At 48.2% G+C, this 13,785-nt stretch overlaps 1 non-coding gene across 1 annotated transcript; it reads right to left on the bottom strand.

The window, feature by feature from the left end:
- Positions 1-7,074: 7,074 nt before the first annotated feature.
- TRNAR-UCG (transfer RNA arginine (anticodon UCG)) lies at positions 7,075-7,159 on the bottom strand. The gene has a single exon. It is a non-coding gene; the product is annotated as a tRNA-Arg (tRNA).
- Positions 7,160-13,785: the final 6,626 nt, after the last annotated feature.

A 13,785-nucleotide genomic window follows, 5' to 3' on the forward strand; every position in this document is an offset into this window, starting at 1 on the left:
AGAAAATGAAAGAGGGCTTACAGTATCTGAAGCTTCAGATTGTTTTTTGACCTTTCTTTTCCTGGTCTACACGACAGTGTTTATCTTACAGGCAGTCTGACCGCGGCTCAGTGTCTGCTTTTCCTGTGCATCGTACGCATTCCTCCTGGGCTGTATGATTTGACACATGACAACAATCTAACAGTGGAGATCAAACTTCTCAGACTCTTTGCAATGTGACAAGTAATGTGTATTGACACAGCAAAGTGCGCTCTGGAAATATGAGTGTTTGGGCGGGCACCCGCCCTCCTTGCTCCGCTAGAGATAGCTTAAATCATAGGCTTCAGTTGCCCACAATGATAAAGCCAAAATTTAAATAATGATAACCAGCTGGAAGCTGTGATTCATTGAAATCTTTCCTACCCCCCCCCTTTTTTTTTCTTTTGTACTGTCATCCTGAAAGCAGGAATTTGGTGAGAAAAATAATAGTAATGATAGCAAGAGAAAAAGACAAAGGCGAAAGAAATTAAACTAAACCTCCCCAGGGAACATTTGAAAGCATTACACATTCTTCTTAACCACCCACTCTGCAACTGTTTACTGAGTACCTTTTTGCAGGAGTACTATGGGCAACACCCCTGCCCTCATGAAGTTCACAGTCCAGTAGGCAATACTGTCAGCACTGAAATGTGGGTAGGCAGGATGATTGATTCTATAGATGGCAAAGGTTTATGGGAGCCTGAGAAGAGGCATCCAACCCACATTCGGTGGGGGCTAGGTGGTCCAAGAAGGGCTTCTTAGAGAAGGAGACATTTAAATTAAACCCCGAAAGGTAAGTAGGAGATAGCCAGGCAAATCGGGGAGGAGGGGTTGGGGTCAAGGTAAGAAAGTATCATTTCTTTCTGTCCTTCATTCATTAGACAGGAGGGCATTTAGCCCTACTATGTGCTCTTCAGGCTCCTTGTCTCTGGCTGATGCTGGAGAGTGACTCCTGGTGGCGACCCTAAGTATAGCAGCCTCTTCAATGGGAAAAGGATTCAACCGGGAGTGGCGGAACAGAAGGCCCTGGGTACCCGTTTGTGGAGTAAATGGTAGAGGCAATGCCCACTGCAGCAAAGGGCACTCATTCAACCAAAAGAAGACTTTCAAAAACACTGTCGTGGGGGAGGAATCATCAAAGAGCAGTGTGAACCGGGGGAAGAGACAGCCCTGTTTTGATGGAAGGGAATGTTGGTTCAGAGATGTTGCTGAGGAGTTGGCTGCTAAGCTTTTGTGTGTGATTTTGGTGCTTAGGCCTGATCATGCATCCTTCCTCTCTGCTGGCTCCTTGTGCCAGAGCCAACTGTGCCTCCTTCCAACTTCAGGTTCAGTTGCATCCCGTCGGGAGCTTCAATTTGGTTATGATGGGAGTATTTACACCACAGGATTTGGTAAGGCCTACACACCAGAGCTTCCCTTCCCCAGCCACTCCCACCTCAGAGAGCCAGTTGTTAAAGATTGATCAGCACATCACTGTCAGTACACAAGGGTTCCCTAGCTGTACGGAAAACATACCATTGCTCTTATCAGAAGCCTGACAGGTGCCCAATCCCACAATGCAAAGCTCTGGTAAAATTCAGCATATGTGCCCTGCCTTCCATACTACAGAGTGGTCTGGGGACCCTTACACTCAGGCTGTCTGCAGAGAACAACAGAGAGAATTCTGAGTCTCTGAGAAGATTCCGAGTCAGCTTCCTGAAGTAGCTGCATGGATGAATTATAGAAATGGAGTGAGCCAGGATCGTGGCCCAGCTGCTGCTTGAGGTGTCCTACTCAAGATTAATTTTCTCAAGGGAAGAAGAAATGAAATAATTGTAAGGGAGAAGGTCCTGGGCCTCACTGAGAGAGTGGCAAGTGGCAGAGAATGTGCTCCAAGATTTGTGTTTTCTTTCAACTTAGTAATCCCATCCTCCAGGAAACACGGCCCACCTAATACAGGGCTCTGCCCTTTCAGTATGAATGTCTTGTCCTATGGGGTAGAGCCTGTGGGGGATAGGGAGGACTCATAGGTGTAAGGAATGTCTGTCTTTTAGGAGTCGAGGAAGATAGTTGAGGTAAGGGACAGATACATGCCTATTCCCTCCTTGGCGATGAAGTATGAAGAAATGTCCAGAGATGAGAAAGACAGCAGGGCAGTGAGAATAACACGTGCAAAGGCATGGCATCACGGGTTTAGGAAGCCACGAAAAGTTCTGTGAGCTCGGGGTATGTTCTACCGGGGGAGGTGATGGCAAGAGAGGAGCATAGAAAGGAAGATGGCCCCAGACTGTGGGCCAAGGTGTTTGTACTTTATTCTGCAGCCCATGAAGATTCACCAGAGACATTTAAAACAGGTGACAATATAATCACATTTTTTTTCAGGGATATAGAGAGTAGAGTAGTGACTGGAGATTCTGATGACCAAGATCAGGCTGTGGCAAACACAGTTATTTACTTCTGAAGTATCAACTCTCCTTTTCTTTCTTTCTAATAGAATCCCAATTTTAATAAGGGAAGCAGCATGCCCTGCTTGAAACAAACAACCTTCCCAATTCCCATTCCCAGTCTTCATGCAGAGGGTGGTCACATGACACAGTTCTGCCCAGTGGAATGTAAATGCAGCTCAGTGGGTGGAGCTTCCAGGAGAGCTCTTTGAAAGAAAACAGACTCAGGAGGCAATTTGCCTTTTGCCCTTTTGTCCTTTTCCCTTCCCCTCTCTTCTTGCCCTGAATGTGAATGTGGAAGAGAAGCAACTATTCTGTGAGCTTAGGTGACAAGCCCGTGATAGCCACATGTCAAGGATGGCTGACTGGAAAGATAGAAGAAGCTGGGGTCCCTGCAAGTATTGTGGGTCTGCCATATTGGTTCTGGATCTTCTATACCTGAATTTCTTACTGTGTGAGAAAAAAAAAATCAAGCTCTGTTTGGTCAAGCCAAGGCAAGCTCCACGTTCTTGTTATATCAGCCCAAACCGTTCTTGACTATTTTGGGTCCTATCTCAAAGATCCAGATGACAGACCCTGAGGACCTGAAGTTCAGCAGCACTGGTGGAATGAAGATGTAGGAACACCTCTCAGATAGACTTGTAGCAACACTGTGCTAGGGAGAACAAAGCATGAAAGACCATTTAGCTTCAAGAGCAAGGGAAATACAGAAGGCAGAATGGGTGTAAGGATTCAGGGTGCAAGGTTTCAGGGGATAGGTGGCATATATGCAAGAAGATGATGAGCTGAGTTTGGGGCAGGCTGAGTGTGAGGGGCTTGCTGTGCAAGTAGATGGGTCATCCTGTGGGCAGACACAGGGGCAGGATGGCATTCGGAGGAGAGGCCGAGAGAGTTCTGAAGTACAGATATGGTGGTTACCAGCAAAGAGATGGGGGCTCCAGAAGAGTGGATGGAATCACTTAGGAAATGGATGTGTGATGACAACAGCAGTCAGGAGGGAAATTCTGGGGAATACCATCAGGCAACAGGGAACGGAGTGGGAGGGGCATTCAGGAAGAGAGAAGAAGGCTGCGAGAGAAGTGGAAGAAGGATTCACAGAGGCAGGGTCCCAGGGGCCAAGAGCAGAGACGTTTTGAGAAGGAAAGAGCAGTCAGAGTGCCACGTGCAATGGAGTTGTCAAGTGGATGAGGAATGAAAATTAGTCTATGGATTTGGCAATTAGGATGTCAGATTTTCTACTAAAACTGCTCCCACTGAGGTCACTAATGAAGCCAGAGAAATAGAATGATTTGTCCAAAGTGACATCATTAGTAACGAGCCAAGCACTAGAAATAGAGGGCCCTGACTCCCAGTGAAGTGCTCTTTCTCTCCTATTGCCCATACTTTTAGCCCCCCACCCCCAAATCACTGAGAGAGGTTTTCATTTTAGAAGAGCAGCTTTGGGGATCCTTTATGGTCAGATGCAAACAGCTTCTAGCTGTCTGATTGGTGAGTAGGTTTAAAGAGGTATCATTTTGTCTCCGGATTAAATTATCTCCTTAACTAATATTTTGATGTGCTGAGACCTCCGGATGAAGAAGGAAGCAAGACAAAGAGAGGAACAGAGTCAAAACTAGAGGCATCCGCTCCTGCTCTGATCACTCATGGCTCTCGGCCTGGCTGGTGACTGCCCTTGGTCTCTTGTTCCATACCTACCCTGCAGCAAGAGGGCCATGGGACCGTCTGCCATGTTGCCTCCTACTCCAGGCAACTGGAGAGGGGCTGCTTCTCTTACCTCAACTAAGGAAGAGCCCTTTCAGAGACAGGTCCGTCCCCAGTTGGGTTTCCCGTGTCCATCATGGAGACCAGAAACAGCCTAGGCACACGACCTCAGCAGGTGCTATTTGAAGCCAAAAATTCTGGCTCCATTTCCAGACCAAGATACAGAAAACTCATAGAGTCTATAAAAGCCGTATCTATCAGCACGAGAGGCATGGTTCAGAGGGAGACAGGGAAGTCCATTCTGAAATTCATGGGGCTGAGCTGAGCCTGAGTCGTTGTTGTTGTTGCTGTTGTTGTCGTCCTTGTTGTTGTTTTTTGCTTTGTGCCTGAGAGCAGAGGTCAGAAAGTAACACTTGGAGGGGCAAAGGTGTCACAGCCCCAGTGTGCTTAAACCACCTGACCCCCCCCCCCACCCCAGGCAATCCCACATCTATCAGTACTATAAGTACGGAGGTTAGAGCATCAGGTTGTACCGACAGGAACCCCTCTTGCAAAACACTCTGTGAGAGAGAACAGAGAGGAGTAAAACGAGTAAATCCCCCAAAGTTGTGAAACTCTCCTGCCTGTGAAACTCTCCTGCCGCCATCCCCTGCCCCAGGCTGACAGGGGGTGAACCAGCGGCGTGGATATATGGCTTGGCAGCGAAACCTGGTGGGTTTGCTGGGGGGCCCTGCAATCCATAAAGGAAAAAAGGTCTACACAGGGTAACAGTTGTTGTTGTTGTCCTTGCTTTTCCTGAGCAAACAGGCACTGATGTTCTTTCTCTCCCACGTAAAGAAAGCTGCTGCAGATCTGGAGACAAATTTTCTCCGATGGACAAGGCAGCGAGGGCTTCTGGCTGACTAGAAGTAGCTGCTATTCGCTGTCTCTCCGAAGAGGGACATAAAGAAGGCGATGCAGCCAAAATAAACAGATGGCGGGATCGGGTGGGGGGATTCTGTCAGGAGCAGACACACAGGTAGCATGGGCCCCAGGCAACCACACAAAGCCATGAAGAGGAGCCAAAACTCAGCAAAGAGTTCTAGAACCCTGGGAAACAGCGTGTGCTCTGCCCCACGGGGTTCGCCTTGGAACTGTCACCGAGCCAAGGGTAGTGAAGTCTGCACAAAGCAGGAGAGACCCAACAAGCCAGCAATCCCGGACGCCAGGGAGGACTGAGAGAAGATGGGGTTGGGAATGAAATGGTAAGTTAGCAAAGTCAGCATAAACCCAGAACCCCCCGAGTGCAGGGAAGATTGAGTGGCAGATAGCGTGGTGTGCCAACTGGAAGGCTGCTTCCAGAACCAACTGCGAGTCACTGAGGCAATTCTGCAAACGTTGACTGAACACCTTCTGGGTAACAGGCCCTAAGACACGGCTCTCCTTCTGAGGACCTCATGGTCGGGGAGGCAGCATGTTTTTAGGTGGATCAATTACACCACAACATAATGGTTATGGGCAGTGTCCTGAAGGATCACGAGGGAGGGATCTGTCAGGGAAGGCTTCAGAGAGGAGGCAACATTTAAGCCAGGTAACGAAGAGGGCACTTGCCGAGTCTAGAAGGAAGTCTTGCCTCAGACGGCTATAGGTGCGCAAATATGAGGTTATATTAATTCAGGCTCTGGTTGTAAAGCAAAAAAAAAAAAAAAATCCAGTCGAACTAGCTGAAGGTAAGAGGAGTGTTACCATAGAATTACAACAGATAATCTTACAGAAAAATGAGAGGAAAGACACGCTTTGAATTCCATGAGGTCCGGAACCAGGATATCACAAGCTCATGTGAACTCACAGTGTGGACACAGGACTCTGAATGGCCCCACTCTGCATCTGCTCTCTGCATCATGTGCTCCATTCCCTGGTTTTCTGAGGTCCATCTCTCTCTGCTTACCCATGCCCTTGGCATCCCATGACTTTGCCTCATGGGTGGCCCTGGGTTGCTCGGGCATGAACTTCAGGATCAACTCTCTATGACCTTTCAGGTCAAGTGCCCATGATCCTGTGGGTACACCTGACTCATACTCTGTGTTCTCATTCCAAATTGCTGCGACAGAGAGCGCCATGGGCCCAGATTCGGTCATTGATATCTGATTGGCATGGGAGTCAAAGTGGGTAACAGACGTGGCTTAAATGCCTTTCGAGACGTGAGGGGTGCAGACGGGGAGTGCGAGTGGCATATTTACTGTGGTGAACCTGCTCATGTGAACACTCGGAAAACACAGGAAATCTGCCATAAGGAAGGACTGTCAGCAACCCCTCTGTGCTCCCATGGCTCGCAGTGGAAACCTTTATCTCACCACCAAAAATATTGTGATTAAATTGTATCTTCATGTGGATCTCTCCTTCACTAGAACTTAAATTCTAAAATAAAGTTGCAAATTGTAACCATATTTATCATTGTGATTCTAGAAGATAGCATTGCATCTAGTACATGTAAGTCTGAATGAACCTGGATTGTACTGATTGCTGTATCTGCCATCACCGTCGTTCTTCGTTTTCCATCCGTTACCATTGTCTGCTGCCTGCAGATTTCCATGGTGGGAGACAGGCATCCTCGGGATGCTGTTGAAATCGACACCTGAGAACAGAGATTCCACTGGACTCTGGCAGATGTCAGAATGGGGCTGCACGTGTGTCCAAAGTCCGACGTGTGCAGTGGGCCCTAAATTGTGACCATGATGGGATAGATGTAGTTAGGTGTGTTCACCCAAAGTCCTTCTGCATGCAAAACTAAGGAGCCGCTTGCAGGGGACCTCATTCTTTTTTTTTTTTTTTAATTTTTAAATGTTTATTTGTTTTTGAGACAGAGGGAGGCACAGCACGAGTGGGGGAGGGGCAGAGAGAGAGGGAGACACAGAATCCGAAGCAGGCTCCAGGCTCCGAGCTGTCAGCACAGAGCCCGAGGTGGGGCTCGAACCCACAAACCATGAGATCATGACCCGAGCCGAAGTCGGACGCTCAACCGACTGAGCCACCCAGGCGCCCCGCAGGGCCCCTCATTCTAATGGAAGATGAGATGGACAGACGTATGTTGCCTCAGTGTCAAAGGGGCAAATGGTATCTGCGTGTACTTGAACCAAGCTGCAGGGACTCCTGTCTGAAGAGCGATAAAGAAGAGCTGGAAGGAGACGACACTCACTCTGCTTCCTTGAAAGCTCTCCAGGACCAAAGCAGTGCCAGGTTGACACCTGCGGACAAAGCATAACATTGGAGAGAAGATGTCTTTTACCCAAACCCAGTGTGGCTTTGCGGTATTGAGAGCTACAGCCTCAGTGATGGCAGTGCAGGTGTGTGGCAGCAGTTTGGTGGCACCCGTCAATGTGACAATCCCCCACAGAGGTGGCAGCAGTGCCCAAGATCAGCAGCAGTGCCTGGTGGCCGGAAAGCCATCCAGAAGGCGGACATTGGCCAAGGAACCCGGCAGGATATCATTCACACCTGACTGGTCTTAGTAGTGAGCACACAGGATTCACCCAACCACCTGCCGCTGTGCATGGAACACCACTGTAAAGTGACTCCACTTGCACCCGCGGGCGGTTTGACTTGGGGAGACTTGAGTGACGTGTAAATCGAGGCACCTCGCTTTCTCTCGGCTGCAGCCCAATGTATGGGAAACTGCTCTTTCCCTGCAAGGCCCAGCAGGAATTAGGACCCTCCCTGCACATGCAGGGAGTCCAGAGGGAACAAAAGTTTTCAGCTCCTACCGAGGAAATCCAAGGGTACTAAGAGCAGCTGCCAACGGCAGAGTGTAACCGGAGAGAAATGACTAGAAACTGCCCAAAGAAAATACATGCTCCCTAGCAACATGAAGTGTAGTAAAGAGGCCAAACAAATAGCTCTAAAAAGGATGTGGTAGTGGTAGGGGAAGTAATCAAACCTAGGAAAGCGAGCAAGCATGAAAAAAAGAAATCAAACAGCAACTCAGCTAGAGAAATTATGGCACAAAGTTAAGGAAGTGCAAAAACACGATAAGGAAAGCAAAGGTGAGGAATGAAGAGAAGATTGCAAGAGAGGCTAAGATAAATAATAAGGCATTTTTCAAGTACAGAAGGAACTAGAGGTCAGTACAAGAGCCGGTAGGGCTTCTAAAAGCTGGCGGAGGTAATTTATTGACAGAACATGAAGACAATGCTAAAAAAATATTAAAAGGCATTTTTTTCTCTCCCCTCCTTGCCTCTCTTTTCACAAAGGAAGGTGGGGACATATGCCAGAGCAGACATAAATTTCCCAGGAGTGGAAAAAAGACATATTGAAGGAAATCAGGATCGTGTCAGCACAGGTGATCAAGAAATTAGGATGTCAGAAAAATTGCAGAAAGTCTAGAGCCAGGCCAGAGTCTCCTGTAATGAGGGACCCAGAGGCCAGTGAGGTCCAAGGTCAGCGAAGGGAGGGATGGGAGAGGGTCTGCGGTGTGCGAGAACGGAGGGACAGCAACCCATCCACGAGTTGCCATTGGGAACAGTCCCGCACTGTGCCATTAAGCTCATCTGGCAGGTGTTTTTTCATCTCTCATATGAGGAATAGCCTCAGGGTTTTATCAGGACTTTTGTATTCCAGACTGTTGACATTTAATGATCCCTGATGGGCAACTTGCTTTTAAGAGTACCCAGCATGACCCAATTTTGGGTAAAAGTTCACTTTCCTTCCCAACAGAAGATTCCAGACCAGAGGCAGAAGATCTGGGTTCAAGTTATGATTCTGCCGCCGACTGGTTGTGTGACTCCAGGCGAATGGCTTAATCTCAAAGAGATACGGGTCCTGCATCTCTAAAATGAAGATAAGAACTACCAGGCAGGACCACAATGCTCAAATGAAGTTGTTCACCAATACAATGAAAAATACTGAGTGTTTTTAATGTGCCAGGAACTGTTTTGGTCCCCAGGGAGGCAGGAATAATAAGACAAATCCTGGTCCTTGTGAGACCAATATTCTAGTGTGAGGAGGAAGGTATCCAGCAAGGAAACAAAAAGACTAGATTTCAGAGAGTGTTGATGGCTTTGGAAAAATACACAGCTATATAAAGTCCCGCACACTAGGGTGGTCAGGTAAGATGATACTGAGTTGACATCTGAACTAAGGTGGAAGAAGATCTGGGAGAGAACATTCCAGAAAGAGGGCAGAAAGCCTCAGCCCCAAAGTGAGTGTATAAAAGCAGTGTATAACCTGCACGGAGTTGTCAAAATGCTGGCTCTGAGTGGTATTATTGGAGTTTTGTCCAAGCCTGAGAAGTTGATTTTCTCCTTTGACTCTTCAATCTCAGTAGCCCATAAGGAGTTATCAAGCCTGGTGACAAAGATACACAAAGACAGGCCTGGTGACAAAATCAAGACAAGCCTGGTGACAAAGACATACAAAGCATGAGGCATTTATGGAAATATAAAATGGATTCCAAGAGGAACAGGAAGAGCATGTTCTTGCTTTATGGATTCTGAAGCTGCTGCCACTCCCTATGGCTTGCCTCGAGGTCCCAGACAAAGAATCAGCTTCAGATGTGTTGTTTACCTTGGGCTGTCCGGGCTCTGTCTAGAGATGGGGTAAAAAATAAAGCACGTGGATTTGGTTCCCTGTTCAAGAGCATCGGCCCTATTTGAAATTTATTCCATTCCATTCCCAAACTACAATAATTGTGACTGGGTCATGCAGCAATTAAAGAGAAAAACTTGGAGCACCTGGGTGGCTCGGTCGGTTAAGCTTCTGACTCCTGATTTCAGCTCAGGTCATGATCCCGGGGTCATGGGATCAAGCCCCATGTTGGGCTCTTGCCAACAGCGAGAAGCCTGCTTGGGATTCTCTCTCTCCCTCTCTACCCCTCCCCCACTCATGTGCATGCACCCTCACTCTCTGTCTCTCTCTCTCTCCCTCTCTCTCAATAAATAAATAAATAATTTTTTTTTAAATAAAGAGAAAAACTTCATTTTTATGCTTTCAAAAACAGTATTTCATTTTCATAGAGTAAGTCAAGCTCTTGGTCTGGAAAACAAACTGAATGCTGACAGAGGTTGATACGTAGAACCAGAAACTTCTCATACTTCATCTTCACGCAATAGGCCAGCAAGAGAGAAGTCAAATTCTATTTCACAAGGGCTTATAGAGAACGTACTAGTTTCTAGTCATCACCAAAATAAATAATACCTGGTCCTTGCTTCTCACAAAGGCTCTGCTTTGAATCACGCTCTTTCAAAGTATGGTATCTGCTGGATCAGAAGTAAAGCCTTTCTGGTGATTTTCATGAAGAAATAAACCAGAAACAATCATACTTTGTGTACCAATACGAGACATTCACAGGCTCATGTTTTTTTCAACAAATGAAACTTCAGAAAACGGTTGGGATGTGCAGATGGAAAGGGGTGGGGCACGAAGATGGTCTTGGCTCTGGGGCAAGCGCCCTTGGCCCTGAGAGCCCCGCCCATCTGCTCCCTCACCTCATGATCTCAGGTAAGATATTTAGCTCCTCAGTCTCCTCTTCTGTAAAATGGGGCAAGCAATACCTCGCAGAGTTGCCATGAGGATTCGTGAAGACACGCGTTGAAGCTGCGAGCTTGGCTATTGTAGGCATACACCATGGCTTCTTTTCCCTTTTGATTGGAGAACTCTTTTTAAAAGGCAGTTAGATGACTGAACGTTGACAATGTGTTTGTATCTTCCTTTTTAGGAAGGGGATAATTCCAGCTTGACATTTGGGAACTGAGGCCTATGATCTGTCTCATGCCTCCCTCTCCTAAGGGAGACTAGTTCCTTATTTCATGGCATAATCCTCTGATTTCTCAGGTCACACGTGCCTGAGGCAGAGCTGTCGCAGGAAGATCACAGGAAGGTCCCAGGGACAGAACAGACACTGCCCCTGCTTGTACTGAGGGAAACACTTAGGCTCCTAAACTCCTCCAGTCTTGGTTATGGACTTTCTAAGTTGCTAACCAAGTTCCTTGAGTATCTGCCGGGTGTTACGGAGGACAGAGTGGTGAAACCTGGGACTGGGCTTGGTAGCCGAGTCACATGATCACACAGATGCGTGTTTATGATCTCTTGACTGCAACATCTTGCAGCTGTGGCCGGTGTCAAGGAGAGGAACCGGGGTGTTGCAGGATCCTGGAATAGGAAATTTGAGATCAGATTGGGTAACCCTGACACAGTGATGCTTGAGCTGAGTGGAAGGCCTGGGCATAACATATGAGGTGCAGAGGAAAAGGAAGAAAAGTCTGGGTGGAAGAACCGAAAGAGGCAGATGCCTGCAGGCTGGAGTGAAAAGAGAGGTAGGCTTGCACCATGAAGGGCCTGGTGGCCAAGGGAAGGAGTTTTGTACTTAGCAGCAACAGAGACCTGGGGAAGAGTTTTGTGTAGGGAAGTGATGTGATTCGATTAGTGGTTTGGAGCACTGAAGCTGGAAGCCACAAGGAAGGTGTGTAAATCTATCAGAGGGGATTATGGGTATCTGGAAAAGAGTCAATGGTGGCCTAGACAGGATGGTGATGGAAGCTGATGGGGAGAGTTTTGTAGATTTTAGCTACACGAAGGACCTAAAATCCGCAGGAGCTTAAAGATGGCCTGTACGGAATGGGACATGGAGGGGAAGGTGGGTTCTAAGGAGAGTCCTGGGATTCTACATTGTGAAGTGGCTGGGGGGGTAGTTGTGAAAGGGGTAGGGCTCATTGAGTTGGGGAACCCTGGAGGGCATCTGGGCTTGGGGATGTGGGAAGACCATGAGTTCTGTTTTGAGTATGTTGGCCTTGAGGGTGCCATTGAGAAATCCAAGGGGAGTTAAGGACATATTTAGATATGTGAGTCTGGAGTTGAGTGAAGTCTGGCTGGAGATACATTACTGGAGGAGGTCCCTAGAAACAGACCCCGTGCTGAGGACTCGTGTGTAAGCTGCTGGTTAAGTGCTCCTGCGGAACCAGGTAAGGGAAGGAGAGGGTAAGGTAAGAGCAGGGAAGAAGACACTAGGCAAGAGTGTGGTCTAGGGCAAAACACTGCAGAGGGCAGCAGTCAGCCTGATCTCTGAGGGGAACTCCGGCACAGTAAGTTATGCCTCAGCCCGCAGAGAAGGAACCTCACTGGTGGGGGGGCGTGGGACACAAGCCCCAGCTCTTTCCCTCTTTGACCTGCAGGTACAACCCTCTGAAGAGCTGCAGGTGCACTGAGAGCACACCTCATGTGGGCACAGAAACCCTAAAATGGGAACCATGGCCTACTGGGCGCGGTGCTGACAGTGTAGGTACTGGGGTGGATAAGCTCACCGGGGGAGAGTGAGTGAGAGCAGAGGATGGTCAACGCCCCTGTGCCGAGGAACTCCAACGCTATTGACCGATTAGAAGAGAAGCTTAATGAAGGAGACCAGGAAGGATTGTTGCTTCCCAGCCATCCTGCAAAGGGAGGGGGCAGTACAGGTATTACTATCTTCACTTTAAAGATGAGCCAATCGAAGCTTGGGGAGTTTAAGTACCAGTCAGGTTAGTAGGAGAGTTAGGACTTGAACACGGGTCTCCAGACCCCAAGCTTAGAGCTCTTTGGAATGCAACAAAAGAAAGTTTTCCAGTGCTCAGTGGCCCTAGGAGTTGAGGGAGCTGGACCTCTTTTGAAAGTGTTTATAGATGCTCATGTTCATGGTTGAACACATGTCTTTTTGGACTCAGAACCAGGGAAGTGAGAAGTGGGGAAGTTACTTTTTCAGTGAACCTAAGAATCCCCTGTTTGGGAGATTATGACTTCAAAGGCTCTAGGATTATGATTTTATAGGTGTGGTGGAGGGGTTTGAACCCTCAGCCCAAGATCATGACTTTAAACAGCTAGCAGCCTGATGGGGGGTGGGGGGAGTGAGGTCTGGGGCCCCCACCACAACCGCGCCCCAGGAAGGACAAAGCAGGTGTGAGGGAGAAGTCTCAGCTACCCAGAGCACAGGCCCGGCCATGCTCAGTGTACCAAGGCTCTGAGTTTATTTTCTGACTCTGGGGAAGCTGCTGTTGACTTTGTCCATTAAGCAGGCTTGCCGGATGTCTGCTGACCCCAGGTTCTTTCTCCCGTGAGGAAGCCCCACCGCCTCAGAGATCAGCAGGGGTGTGCTGGTTCCCAGGGCTTTCCCCGTCCGGAGAGAGGTTGTCTGGGGTGGAGTTGGCTCTGGGCTGGGACTCGGGGGCCTGCCTGTGGGACACAGAGCATGACCCTCTGTTTGCTGAGTCTCCGGCATGAGGAGCAGTGAGGAAAATTGGAAGTAATAATACCTGCCCCCTGAATTGCCTGGGATTAATTAGGAGACTGATAATACACAGTGTGTGCCTAGGATGAAAATGAGTTATAGCCTCGTTATTAACGTAGCTGGATGGATGATTAGTTTATACAAAACAAGGCCACTTCTCAATAAGCCAGAGGTCTTTAGGTGTCCTCACAGGGTGACTTAAGGGGGTAGCCTCTGCGTGTATTTGTGAGGGATTTCCGCTCATTTACTGAAGGGGGAGAGCCCGCAGAAAAACCAACGCTGTTTTGGCCAGGTTAGTAAATAAAATGCGAAGAGCGAGCATGATGCTCGTGTTTATCTGTTTCCCTAAGGAAAATATTTTCCATAGAACTGGACACTAACATTCAAAGTAAAAAGGGAGTGGGGAAGAAGAAACCT

This window comes from Acinonyx jubatus, chromosome D4, assembly GCF_027475565.1.
Source record: "Acinonyx jubatus isolate Ajub_Pintada_27869175 chromosome D4, VMU_Ajub_asm_v1.0, whole genome shotgun sequence".
In the NCBI taxonomy this organism is placed as follows: domain Eukaryota; kingdom Metazoa; phylum Chordata; class Mammalia; order Carnivora; family Felidae; genus Acinonyx; species Acinonyx jubatus.